At 39.5% G+C, this 10,875-nt stretch overlaps 1 long non-coding RNA gene across 1 annotated transcript; it reads right to left on the reverse strand.

Annotated features, from left to right (window-relative positions):
* Nucleotides 1-7,016: 7,016 nt before the first annotated feature.
* LOC137299727 (uncharacterized) lies at nt 7,017-10,287 on the reverse strand. Its single transcript, XR_010957966.1, has 3 exons — nt 9,917-10,287; nt 8,932-9,014; nt 7,017-7,961 (listed from the first exon to the last, which is right to left on the reverse strand). It is a non-coding gene; the product is annotated as an uncharacterized lncRNA (long non-coding RNA).
* Between the last annotated feature and the right edge of the window lie 588 nt (nt 10,288-10,875).

The raw sequence follows: 10,875 nt of genomic DNA on the forward strand, positions 1-10,875 counted from the left end.
GGATGGGTGCGGCCGCCGCAAAGGCCCTGTGGGGAAAGGCAACCGTTTAGAGCCTTCCCGCCATTGTAAACCGAGGGGCTGCAATCAGGGAAAAACCCCCTCGGGCAGAATGTAAAATTCAAATTGCTGTAATGTACCTGTAATGAATCTGAAATGGACCAGAAATGAATCTGTAAGCAATAATCTGTGTTGACGTATGATGCAATGAGACACCCGAGAGTGTCATGAACTGCAATGATGTCCAATGTGTTCATTGTACTGCACTTAACGTAACCTGCAAATTGTATAATCTGTATTGTGTACGTTTGGAAAGTGATATGACAACTGTTTTGTATGTACTGCTGCAAATTTTATGAATAAAGTATATTTTTTGAAAAAAAAATTTAAAAATCAAGTTGAGCAGCTGATCCACAATGCCAGTTTTACACCTGGGCAGCAAATCAAAAATACACTCCATGACCATTAAATCTCAATATGGCTGACAAGGGGTCTGCACAGGTACAATAGCAAGAAAAATTACCATGTAACAAAATTGCAACTTATTAGTTTTGCCTTTTCTCACATGATTAGTTAACTCAGTTCTACAGCACATCAGGCTACACTCATAGTACAGGACCCCTTCAATAAGATCTCAGGAAGCAAAGTGATATGACCATTCTGCAGCAATCTGAATCCAAGGAACCGTCCCAGTGGTTCAGTTGTAAAGTCTTCAGCACCAAAATTCCAATGGTCCTGCTGTGCTGGATGGAGTGCAGCCAAGGTCTGTTGACTTCAAGGGATTCTAACCCTGCTGCCACTTGCAGGGACAAAGTAATTAGCTTGCTCAGAGTGGGTGCATCACACCTGTAGGGGTACAACAGTGGCACCTGTCCCAACAGATGCCTGGAGTGTTGGAGCAATGCTACGCTGCTTCACTAACAGAGGAAGCCCAGCAAGGAACCTAACAAATGCTGCCCTCAAAGTACCTACCAAGCCACACCTCCAAGGTAATTAATCCCCTCGGACAGTTCCTATTCCTCAGGAGTTTAGCAGGCCCATAATGGAACCCATGCCTCTCAGCAGGGACAGTTTCTGTCGAACCACAGGTGGCATCCTGAGTGGAGTTCAAGGAAACTCAAGAGCTTCCACAGATGTGCCACTTTGATATATACAAAAAACAGATGGAATATTTGCCCTCTTGCCTGCCCTCCCCCACGGAATGTCCCAACAGTGGGAATCCCAGCAGATCTGGGCACCCCTCAGACAGTTACATCTGGGTCCAAATGGAATTACAGGTCTTTTGTCGAGTCAAGGTGTCAGAAGTCCCTGATTTAATCCCAGTCTGCATGGAATTAGCCGACTTCAGTCAAAGTGGCAGAGTTCTCGATCCTGACCGCTATAGATTGACCCACACTGGAAGTGCCTGCACAAACACCAAGTGAGGGCTGTGATGCATCTGCAGTTGAATAGTGAGCTGGAGCACAAAAATCATGGCCACTTGGGCAAGTGGCAGAGGGTTACTGCCAACCTATATAACTGCATCTCAAAAGAAAGATGGAGAAAAATAATTGAAGGGATACTAAAGACTGAACTCTGTTTGTCATCTTGGATTGGCCATGTGACTGATTTAATATTTTATTGATAATGTCACAAACATCAACTGAAAGAAATGTCCTGTCCATACATATTAGCAGTGACACCCATCATTGAGGAAGAAAATACCATTCACAGGGCAACAGCAGGTCAAGCTCAATTTCTATATTTAAAAACAGCTGAATATCATTGTTTTAAAAAAAATAGGTGCTTGGGAGTGAACACAGGGATCACCTCAAAAAAAGACAAACTTGCCTGGTGAGGAGAGTCTTCCAGTTACAAATTCCACATAATAGCTGCACTAGGTTGTCACAAGACCTGTACCTTGTATTTTTGTGAACAGCAAATAAGTGAAAATAAAATGGAGGACTCTAAGCTGATACTTTAGTGTGGTACGGAGACATTGTCAGAGGTGTCATATTTTGTATGAGATGTTAAATCAAGGCCCTGTCCAAATCTCAGGTGGATGTGAAAGATCCCATGAGAATTTGAAGGAAAGCATTGAGCTACCTGATGTCCTGGCCAACATTCCTCCCTTGCTAGTGTCACAGACTAACTGGTCATTTACTTTTGCTGTTTGTGGGGACCTTGTCTTGTGTAAATTTCCAGCTGCATTGGCCTACAGAACAGTGACTGCACTTTGAAAGTAACTGTTGGTTGTAAAGCACTATGGGATGTCAAGACATGAGGTGCTATATAAACAGCAAGTTCTTTTCAATGCACTCACTACAGCTAGGTATTGAAACCCAACCCAAGGAAACCCTACCAAGTATGTGCATATTAGAAAAAGCTATTTTCAGTACAAAAAAATAGCTTTGGCAAAAACCCACAGAATTGGAGCATTGAATGATTTTTCTTTAAATCCCGATTATATGGGCTTCAAGGAAATCCAAGTGAGTACGAGTGTGAACTTGGAAGGGAGGAGGGTTGCATGCAGTATCTAGAGGCCTATTTCATACATGAGAATGCATCATTCCAGTTGGGGATTAGTTTGACAGGTAGTTGAATTGGAGGGCCAACCTACAGAAACAGGAATGCAAGTCTCAAATGATCTTGTTTCTCAATGTAAAGTGAATGCCAGTCAGTTCCTGGAACAAAGCACAGGACACCCAACTCCACAAGGCCAATCTGTACCTGAAACAAAGGACAGCACCCAACTCCACAAGATGGGATTCTTCCATTATAAAATCAAAACTAGTGCAAGGACCAGCAAAAATAATGTGCCTCTCAGGTACAGTGTATGCAGTTGCACCTATGGTTTGCCCAAATCATTCCAAACAAACTTTTGGGTTACTGTAAAAGCCTGCATCTATTAAAATTGCAAATGTGAACATGGCATTGATGTGCACCTACATTTATTAAATTACAGCAATGGGACAAAAAGTGAACTTGGGGACTCCATTTCTAACTACATGCAAGGTTATGTGAAAGGAAATGTGAATCATTATTTTCACTACTGGTAATTATTTTTACTTAGCTGAATATGGTTATTAAATATATTAAATTCTAAATCTCATTGTGGTGGGAGCAACATTTGACTTCATTGAGTTAACTACACAAAGGCAGATTTCCTGTGCACTTTAATGGAATTGTACAGCTGTTGAAGGGTGAGTTTATGGTTTTGTTACATGTGCACAGACAATCTTCCCAATGAGTCTCAGCCCTGTAATGGTACATGCAATATTTTTCCTCCCATCAAATATGAATTGCAAAGGTTTAGAATGTGTTATCTTGTGTAAACCACATACTTAAATTCAAACATACACTGGCAGTTTTGTAACTGAACCAGACAGTAATGTTTCACCAGCTGACATAGCGTTGAGATGTATTTAGCTTGTTTCAGGATCTGACAAGTTACAAAGACCAAAAGGTTCTGGTGAAGGGTCCTATCAACTTGTCTTTTCTATTTCAGATGCCTACTGACCTGCTCTGCATCCAGATTTTTTTAAATATTTATATAGTTTCACTGAAAATTGTCCCAAAGCATGAGGTGTAATGAGAAAAATTAATATAGAGCCAAAAAAGATATGGGGGGTCAGGTGGGTTTTTAGAGAGAAGTGGGGAAGCAGGAGTTTAGGGAGGGAACTCCAGAGCAGGGGCCTAGGCAGACAAAAGCACAGCTGCCAATTGTGGGGTGGAAGGAAGATGCAAAAGAGGCCAGTCAGAGGATCAAGAGTTTGGAGAGGGAGGGGTTGTAATTCTGACAGTGGTTAGATAGGGAGGGATGAAGGATTTAAACACGGGTGACAATTTTAACTTTATGCATTGGAGACCAGGGGTTAATCTATGCCAAAGACAGGGGTGAAGGGGAACTGGAATTTGGTGCAGGATTGGAAACGGGCAACAGAATTTGGGATGAGGTGAAGCTTAGAGGGTGGAGGATGGGATGCCAGCCAGGAATAGTTTGTGTAGCAACACTGGAAATACATTCAACAGGTTAATGATTTTGCAGCACAAAGTGACAGCAATCCTTCCCTTCCCCAGATCGTACTGCGTTTAGAGATATCAGAATAAAAACAAGTGCCTCTGCTTTCAGGCTGGGACAGCACTGCTATGAATTAAGGCTCTTCACTACAGTCTTCACAAATATAGACTAGACTGGATAAAAGGGAATGTGGCACAGGTATCAAGAACCTGGCACTGGAATGATCTCAGCATTAAATGCTGAGCATTACAATATGAACAGGTATAAAAATGAATGCCAGAGAAAGTATCTGCTACTAATAGCACTCTTAAAAAGGAAAATGTACCTTGAGTCATGCATCTGAAATAACCCAGAATCCCACTGTTGGTGTTAAACAGATATTAAATTGGAAATGATACAAAATTAACACAGACAGAAAACAGTCACGTAAACCACAAAGAAATAAATCCAAGTGCTTCAGAACACAGCTGCTAATTAAAAACAAGGAAATTTGATTAATTTAATTGATTAAATGAACCACTGTTTAATTACTTTTGGTAAAACTTAGCTTGTAGACTAGATCCAATGTAGTTAGAAAACAGGCATAAAACCATATTTCAGCACATTGAACAAGACCTGCTGTAAGATCAGACGCAAATAACACGAGTACAAAAGTAACAATCATTGGAGATGGAAGGTTCCAGATAAAATGGACCCAAAGGCTTGTACCAGGAAGATAAAGTTTAGAATTTCACAGCACAGAAGGAGGCCATTCAACGCACCAAGTACTGGCTCAGAGAACTATCCACTTAGTCCTATTGCCCTATCTTTTCCAGATCCTTTTAAATTTCTCTTTCAAATATTCATCCACTTTTTAAAAAATCTATTATGGATGCTGCTTCAACCATCGTTTCTGGTAGAGCGTTCAATATTCTAAACCCTCTGAACGATCACCTAATCTTTCCATTTGTTCATCTTCAATTTTTTTAATTTCTGGTTATCAACTCAACTCAGTGGAGATAGTTGTCCCTTCAGTTCTGAGCACTTCTACTAGATCCCCTCTTAACCTTGTTAGTTCGAAAGAAAAGAGCCCCCATTGCCTCTGGTCCCACTTCATAAGTAAAGCTTCTCATTGGTCTTGTCTTGGTGAATCTTCTGCACCCTCACCATTGCCTTGACATCCTTAAGGCACAAAAACTAGACAATATGCTAACTGCAGCCTAACCATGAATTGTAAAGGTTTAGTTTAGCTTTGTGTTTCGGACTCTATGCCGCAAGGTTTCAGTTGGAGTTCAAGAACAGTAACCATTCGCAGTACGGCTTTGAGACAAGCACCAGAAGCTCAAGAAAGCCATCTAATAAATCACTGACCACCTGCTGTTCCTTGAGATTTTAACTCCTTAACTACAGAACATTTTAATTAAGAAATTCTTTCCAGCATCTGTTCATTTTTCAAATCTAGACACATTAAAGGAGCAGGGCCAAATAGACAAATACTTCAAGAAAAGTCAAGGAGCACAGCAGTTAAGTGCTCATTGATGACTAGAGTCAGAAAGATGATTTATGGATATTTAAGGAAACTAATGGAGACCAGTTGAAACTGGTGCCCAACTATGTAGATCACAGCAAGTAGAACTGTGTAAAACTGCAGTGTCCCTTTGTAAGGAAGAAGGCATGTCAGAATAAGTGCTATATCAGGTTTTACCACATTAAAGGCACTATATAAATGCAAGTTGTAGTAATCTTGGGCAGGAGGATTGCAGCATTTGTACTGATCTATCAGATGATCACCAAAGTATTCTGAACACAGTCAGAGCCCCATTAAAAGTATTCTGCTGCAGGGTCTCATTGTTGACTTATTTTTCTCTCAGGCCTGGCATCCATTTCCTGTTTTAATTGCAGATTTCCATCATTTGCTCCCCTCCCTCCCAATAATAAATTGGTTTGCCTAGAATTTCTAAAGGCTTTTGTTTTTAAAAAAACGACCATTAAAAACTGGTCAATTTACCTGTCTTCGGTCCATAGCATTCGTTCGCTACAAACCAATGATCCCTTTGGTGTAACTCCCACCCGCTTCGCACAACTGCGCTCGAAACGACACGCTGCTTTTCCAGACTTGCATTACACTGAACACTAGCAAACAGTTTTAAAAAGGCGCTTAAACGAGTTAATTACTTACCTTGCAACTGAAGATAAAACAGTAGGAAAATTAGTAATGGGGGGGAAGGGACAAAAAAGGGAGTTTCTTTTTAATAAGGAAGAACCTGTTACCGTATGCTGAAACCTGCCTTTATAATCTCTCCTCTTACCACACCCCACACCCAAAAAACCCTCGGACAGCCAGTACTCGGAGTTATACAGCAGCCAGAAACGAAATGATCAGGGCAATTGTTCGGAGGCGCAGGCTTCAAATGTTTTTTTTGGGGGGGGGAAATCAGAAATTGTAAATGGCAGCGGTGAGTGAAAAGTAATTGGTCAGATTGCTAAGTCACTTTTACCGATCGCTGATTTTACTGTGAACATTAACAGCTTTATTCTATTTTCTGCGCAGCTATAAATTCTGCAATAAAACTGCAAATAGCTTTAAAGAAACAGCTGAGCATCACGGTGCAGTGATCTCTCCACACACCTGCTCCTTTATGTCCCTCCTTAAGATCTTCTCCGATTTTGCCATTTGCTACACTATACAGTGGAACCAATTCATTTAAATTAATATTTTGATTTTTTTAATTTTAAAAGAAACACGGTATACCAACGGTTAGATAAAATATCAGCTGCCAAACAAAAAAAACCACATGATTCGGGGCATCAATCTTATTTAAACATTACATTTTCGTTTAATATTTACAAAGCAAAAAAAGTTTCGCTGTCATTTGTTGACTAGAATATAAAAGATCAATTCTCTCCATTAAAAGGGAATCAGATTTTTAAAAAGGCTCAGTTTTCCCCCCAAACCGTATATAAAGCTCACATTTCCTCCCATGTTCTTTTTCAATTAAGGTTTTATTGTATTTTTTTAACACAATATACATCACAGCAATTACATTCAATTTAAGTGCATCACTTTGTCAAGACAATTGCCTTAATGTCTATATTTTATGAGGGGAAGAGAATCAGGGAATATTTGATCTAGTCAGTATTGATAGAAAGAATATGTAAATCTGAAAGTAAAATATAAAATGCTGGAATTTAGCTGCAGCCCGACCGCAGCTGAGAGAAAAGGCATCTCTACATTTCGGGTGAAGGGTCTCTAAATGTTGAATGACCTGCTCTATTTCCAGAATTTTACATTTGTATTCGATATGGTTTTAAATTTATAAATAACTACACATTTAGAACAAATGATTTGATAGTCAAATGTATCAACATTCCACCTTTACATGAATATAATGATATTGGACAATCTTTCTCTTTCCCTCCCCCCTATGAAATGGGGACACTAATTCCAAACCCCGCACTCCCCAGCAGGGACATGTACAGGGAGTGTGGTCAGATGGGTTTTTACAGCTCTGTAGCGCCAACTCTCCGACCCACAGCCCCTGCAAATGCAGCCTCCCGCTGGGAGCGCGGAATTAACCCCTTAGATGTCGGGATTGTTGGAGTGAGGATGATTTAATTTGAATGCTGAGTCCACATTTCGGGCTTAAAGAGTAAAAAGAACGTTTAGAAAATGCAGCTTTTCTTCCAGAGCAATTAATTGTTGTAAGTCTATTAGTAATAATGAATACCATTATTTGCATTTATGTAATGTATTACAACATCTCAGCGTTTCACACAATGAATTATTTTTGACGTGCAGTGTGCTGGTTTCTGAAATTAGCTAGAATTACACTCCCGATTCCCTGCTATTGAACCTTACGTGAACTTTTGCTGGTGGCTTGCCCTCTGCCAACGCCACTGTCACTCCGTAAAAAAAAACTGGATTCTCCGGCCATGGTTCAGAAAACAGCAGGTTCGGATGCCTGGCGCTCGATTACTTGAAGGCCTTTAGGATAAGAGAAAGTATTGGTACAGAGAGTTTTCCATTTTACACAGGCAGTCTGTCTCATTGAAACAAACTGGAGAAGCAGATTGTTAAAGGGTGCTGTTTAGCAATGGATCTAGTATTGCTTTAGTCACAACTCCTCGTTAAGAATTATACTGATTATCCAAAAGGACTATAAAAAGAAACTGCCCTATGGTCGAATATCTTTCCAGCGCTTGCACATGAAGAATGGCCAGTGAGGTACCAGAGGGCTGAGGCACCTTGTAGAAAGATATCCCAAAGCCCTCAGGAAGGGAGGAGAGAAAACGGAAGAGAACAAAAATATCTATAGCCAAACGTCTAAAACAATTTCTATACAGAGATAAAAAATTGTAAAATGCTCGTGTTTAATACGGCAACTTGGTTTTAGCTTTAATACTCGGCAGGTGATACATGGGATTTTGATGGTGGAAAAAAGGTTTCCTTCTCCAACACAATTTCACGCCAGATTTGAGTAATTACCTCCACTCGGTCGATCTGGTTGTTAAGCGGCCTCATTAACAGTGGAACTTCCCCATCCAATTCATTTAACTCCGGAACCCCCACACATCGCTAATGACCGTAGATAAACACCAGCAGGGAAGCGTGTTAAACCGCAATGTGGGTCATTCATTTCCCCATCCCAGGGTGAAGCGTGATGGCAACATTTTATTTTTAAAATAACATTTCTCTATAAAATAAATAAGCCTTTCAAACAGCAAAACCGAGAAATTTGAACACTAAGGAAATAATTAGATGTAAATGTAGTGGGAAAAGTGCAACTCCCTTTTTATGGAAACCTATTAATGCACATTAAATACATTTAACAATTAATAACAGCTTAGGTGTTAAATTTAATTTCTTAAAGATCAAAAACCATCTGTTTCCTTGGCAATCGAATTTGAAAGCAAAATTTATAGCCCAATCTCTCAGATCTGCGCTTCATTCTTACCTGCTGTAAAAATTAGAATCGGCTTTTAGTGGAGTTTCCAAGTAAGTAACTGGGGGTAGTAGTCGCCAGGAACGGTCATTCCACTGTGGATAGAAATTTACTCGATAGGTTTTTATCAAAACTACTCCAACAGGAAAAAAGGCAGGGGAACTCTTCAGGTGTAGACCTGATCACAACTTTTGGCCTCTATCTCCACCCGAAACCTATCTTTTCTTTGATGTTTGTATTTTCAGCACTCTATTTCAGATCTTTATTTTACTATGTGTAATTTTCTGTGACACCCTACAATCAGCAAGTAAAGATCTCAACACCCATTTTCTGCCTTCCCACTAATAAACTATAAATTCATTGTTAAGGTAAACGTTTGAAAAAAATCTTCGCTAAGATTTCTTTTAAAAATTGCAACATTCTCAATTACAAACGAAACACTTCTTCCCAAACATTTCAGGAGAAAGTTCAATGAATTTGCTTCTTGTAGAGTTAATGAAAATCCCCCCATTTACTGCTGAATTTTAGTGTAAAAAAATCTGAATCATCCCATAATTTGAATGAAGCAATGTAAATAAAGAAAGAAAATTCAGTTTTAACAAAAATTGAATTATTTGGATTAAGCAAATTTGAATTGATTATAATTTTATTCTGCAATGAATTACAATGAGCAAGAATTATTGCAATTTTTTTACTCAATGGTGTGTTAACAATGAAAGTTCAAACCCTTCCAAACAGTTTGCTGAAACAATCTAACACTTCGCTATTTAATTTACAGAACATCCTGCATTAAAACAATGTTTAAAAAGTCATAATTTCCCCACAGACCAGATTTCAACATCCAAATGGGAATCGATTAAACTAATAAAATAAATCGGTATATTTTTGTAAAATTCAAGACTGTCTGGGCACATTGTAAACAATTACATTATTAGGAATCATTTTACCACATCAAAAAAAATCAATATGAAAAATACGAATAGAAATATTTTCTTACCTGAAACAGCTTTGAGTTCTTTTTGAAAGTTTTTAAAAAATGAGAAAACACCTCAGCCAGAACTAGAAGGCTCCTCCCGCGTCAACCTATCTAGAGAGGGGCGGAGAGAAACAACTCAGGCTAAATGACAACACTCCCAGCCTATCATAAAATGAAGCACTATTGAACGGGAGTGCTCGGGGCGAACCTTCATCGCTATCAGGCTAGGTTGTCTGATGACTTTATTAATTAAAACATCTATATCGCAAACAAAAAGTTGCTGGACATGTCTTGACAGGAGGTGGTTGTGGTATTTCTTGCTTTTTTTTGGTGGGGGGTGCGAGGGCTCTCGCTACTAGATCAGCAGGTGACCTTTCTTCCTCTCTCTCGCCTGCCTTCCTGGTAATATGACAGAGAGCAGCCGGTCCCCGGGCTTTTTATACCTGAAGGTTGAGACAAGGGGAGGAGCAACTGAGAGGAGGTAATGTGCACAAAGCCAACCTCATCCCTGTCAATTAAACATTTTGGAATTACATCAGAAACAACTGCATCTGCTTCAAAATAAAAGCACTTTTTTTTTCTCTCATTTATTTTTGTAATACTTATCGCCCAGTATCACTGATTTTGTGAGGCCGGAGGGTAACTCTTAAAATTCTCAGTAACACACCAAAACCTCCAAATTACACTTTAAGTCAACGTTTACACAGGGCCCCTTGCATAGATAAAACCATCAGAGGCTTTACAAGGGGCGAAGAGGACTTTGAGCAGGAGATGGCAAAGACTGTTTCCATTTTCTGTACTAGATCAGAGGATGGGGAAAGGAGGAGGGCCGATATATAAAATTCAGGGATTTTTCTTGGAAAGCATTCCCTGAGAAAACATTTTGAACATTTGGAGGGTAAAGAAGTAATAGGAGGAAAATTGCTGCAACTGACTTGCAGAAATTGATATTTCAATCTGTTCTAAAAATTATATCCAGA

This window comes from Heptranchias perlo, chromosome 29 (genome assembly GCF_035084215.1).
Source record: "Heptranchias perlo isolate sHepPer1 chromosome 29, sHepPer1.hap1, whole genome shotgun sequence".
In the NCBI taxonomy this organism is placed as follows: Eukaryota; Metazoa; Chordata; class Chondrichthyes; order Hexanchiformes; family Hexanchidae; genus Heptranchias; species Heptranchias perlo.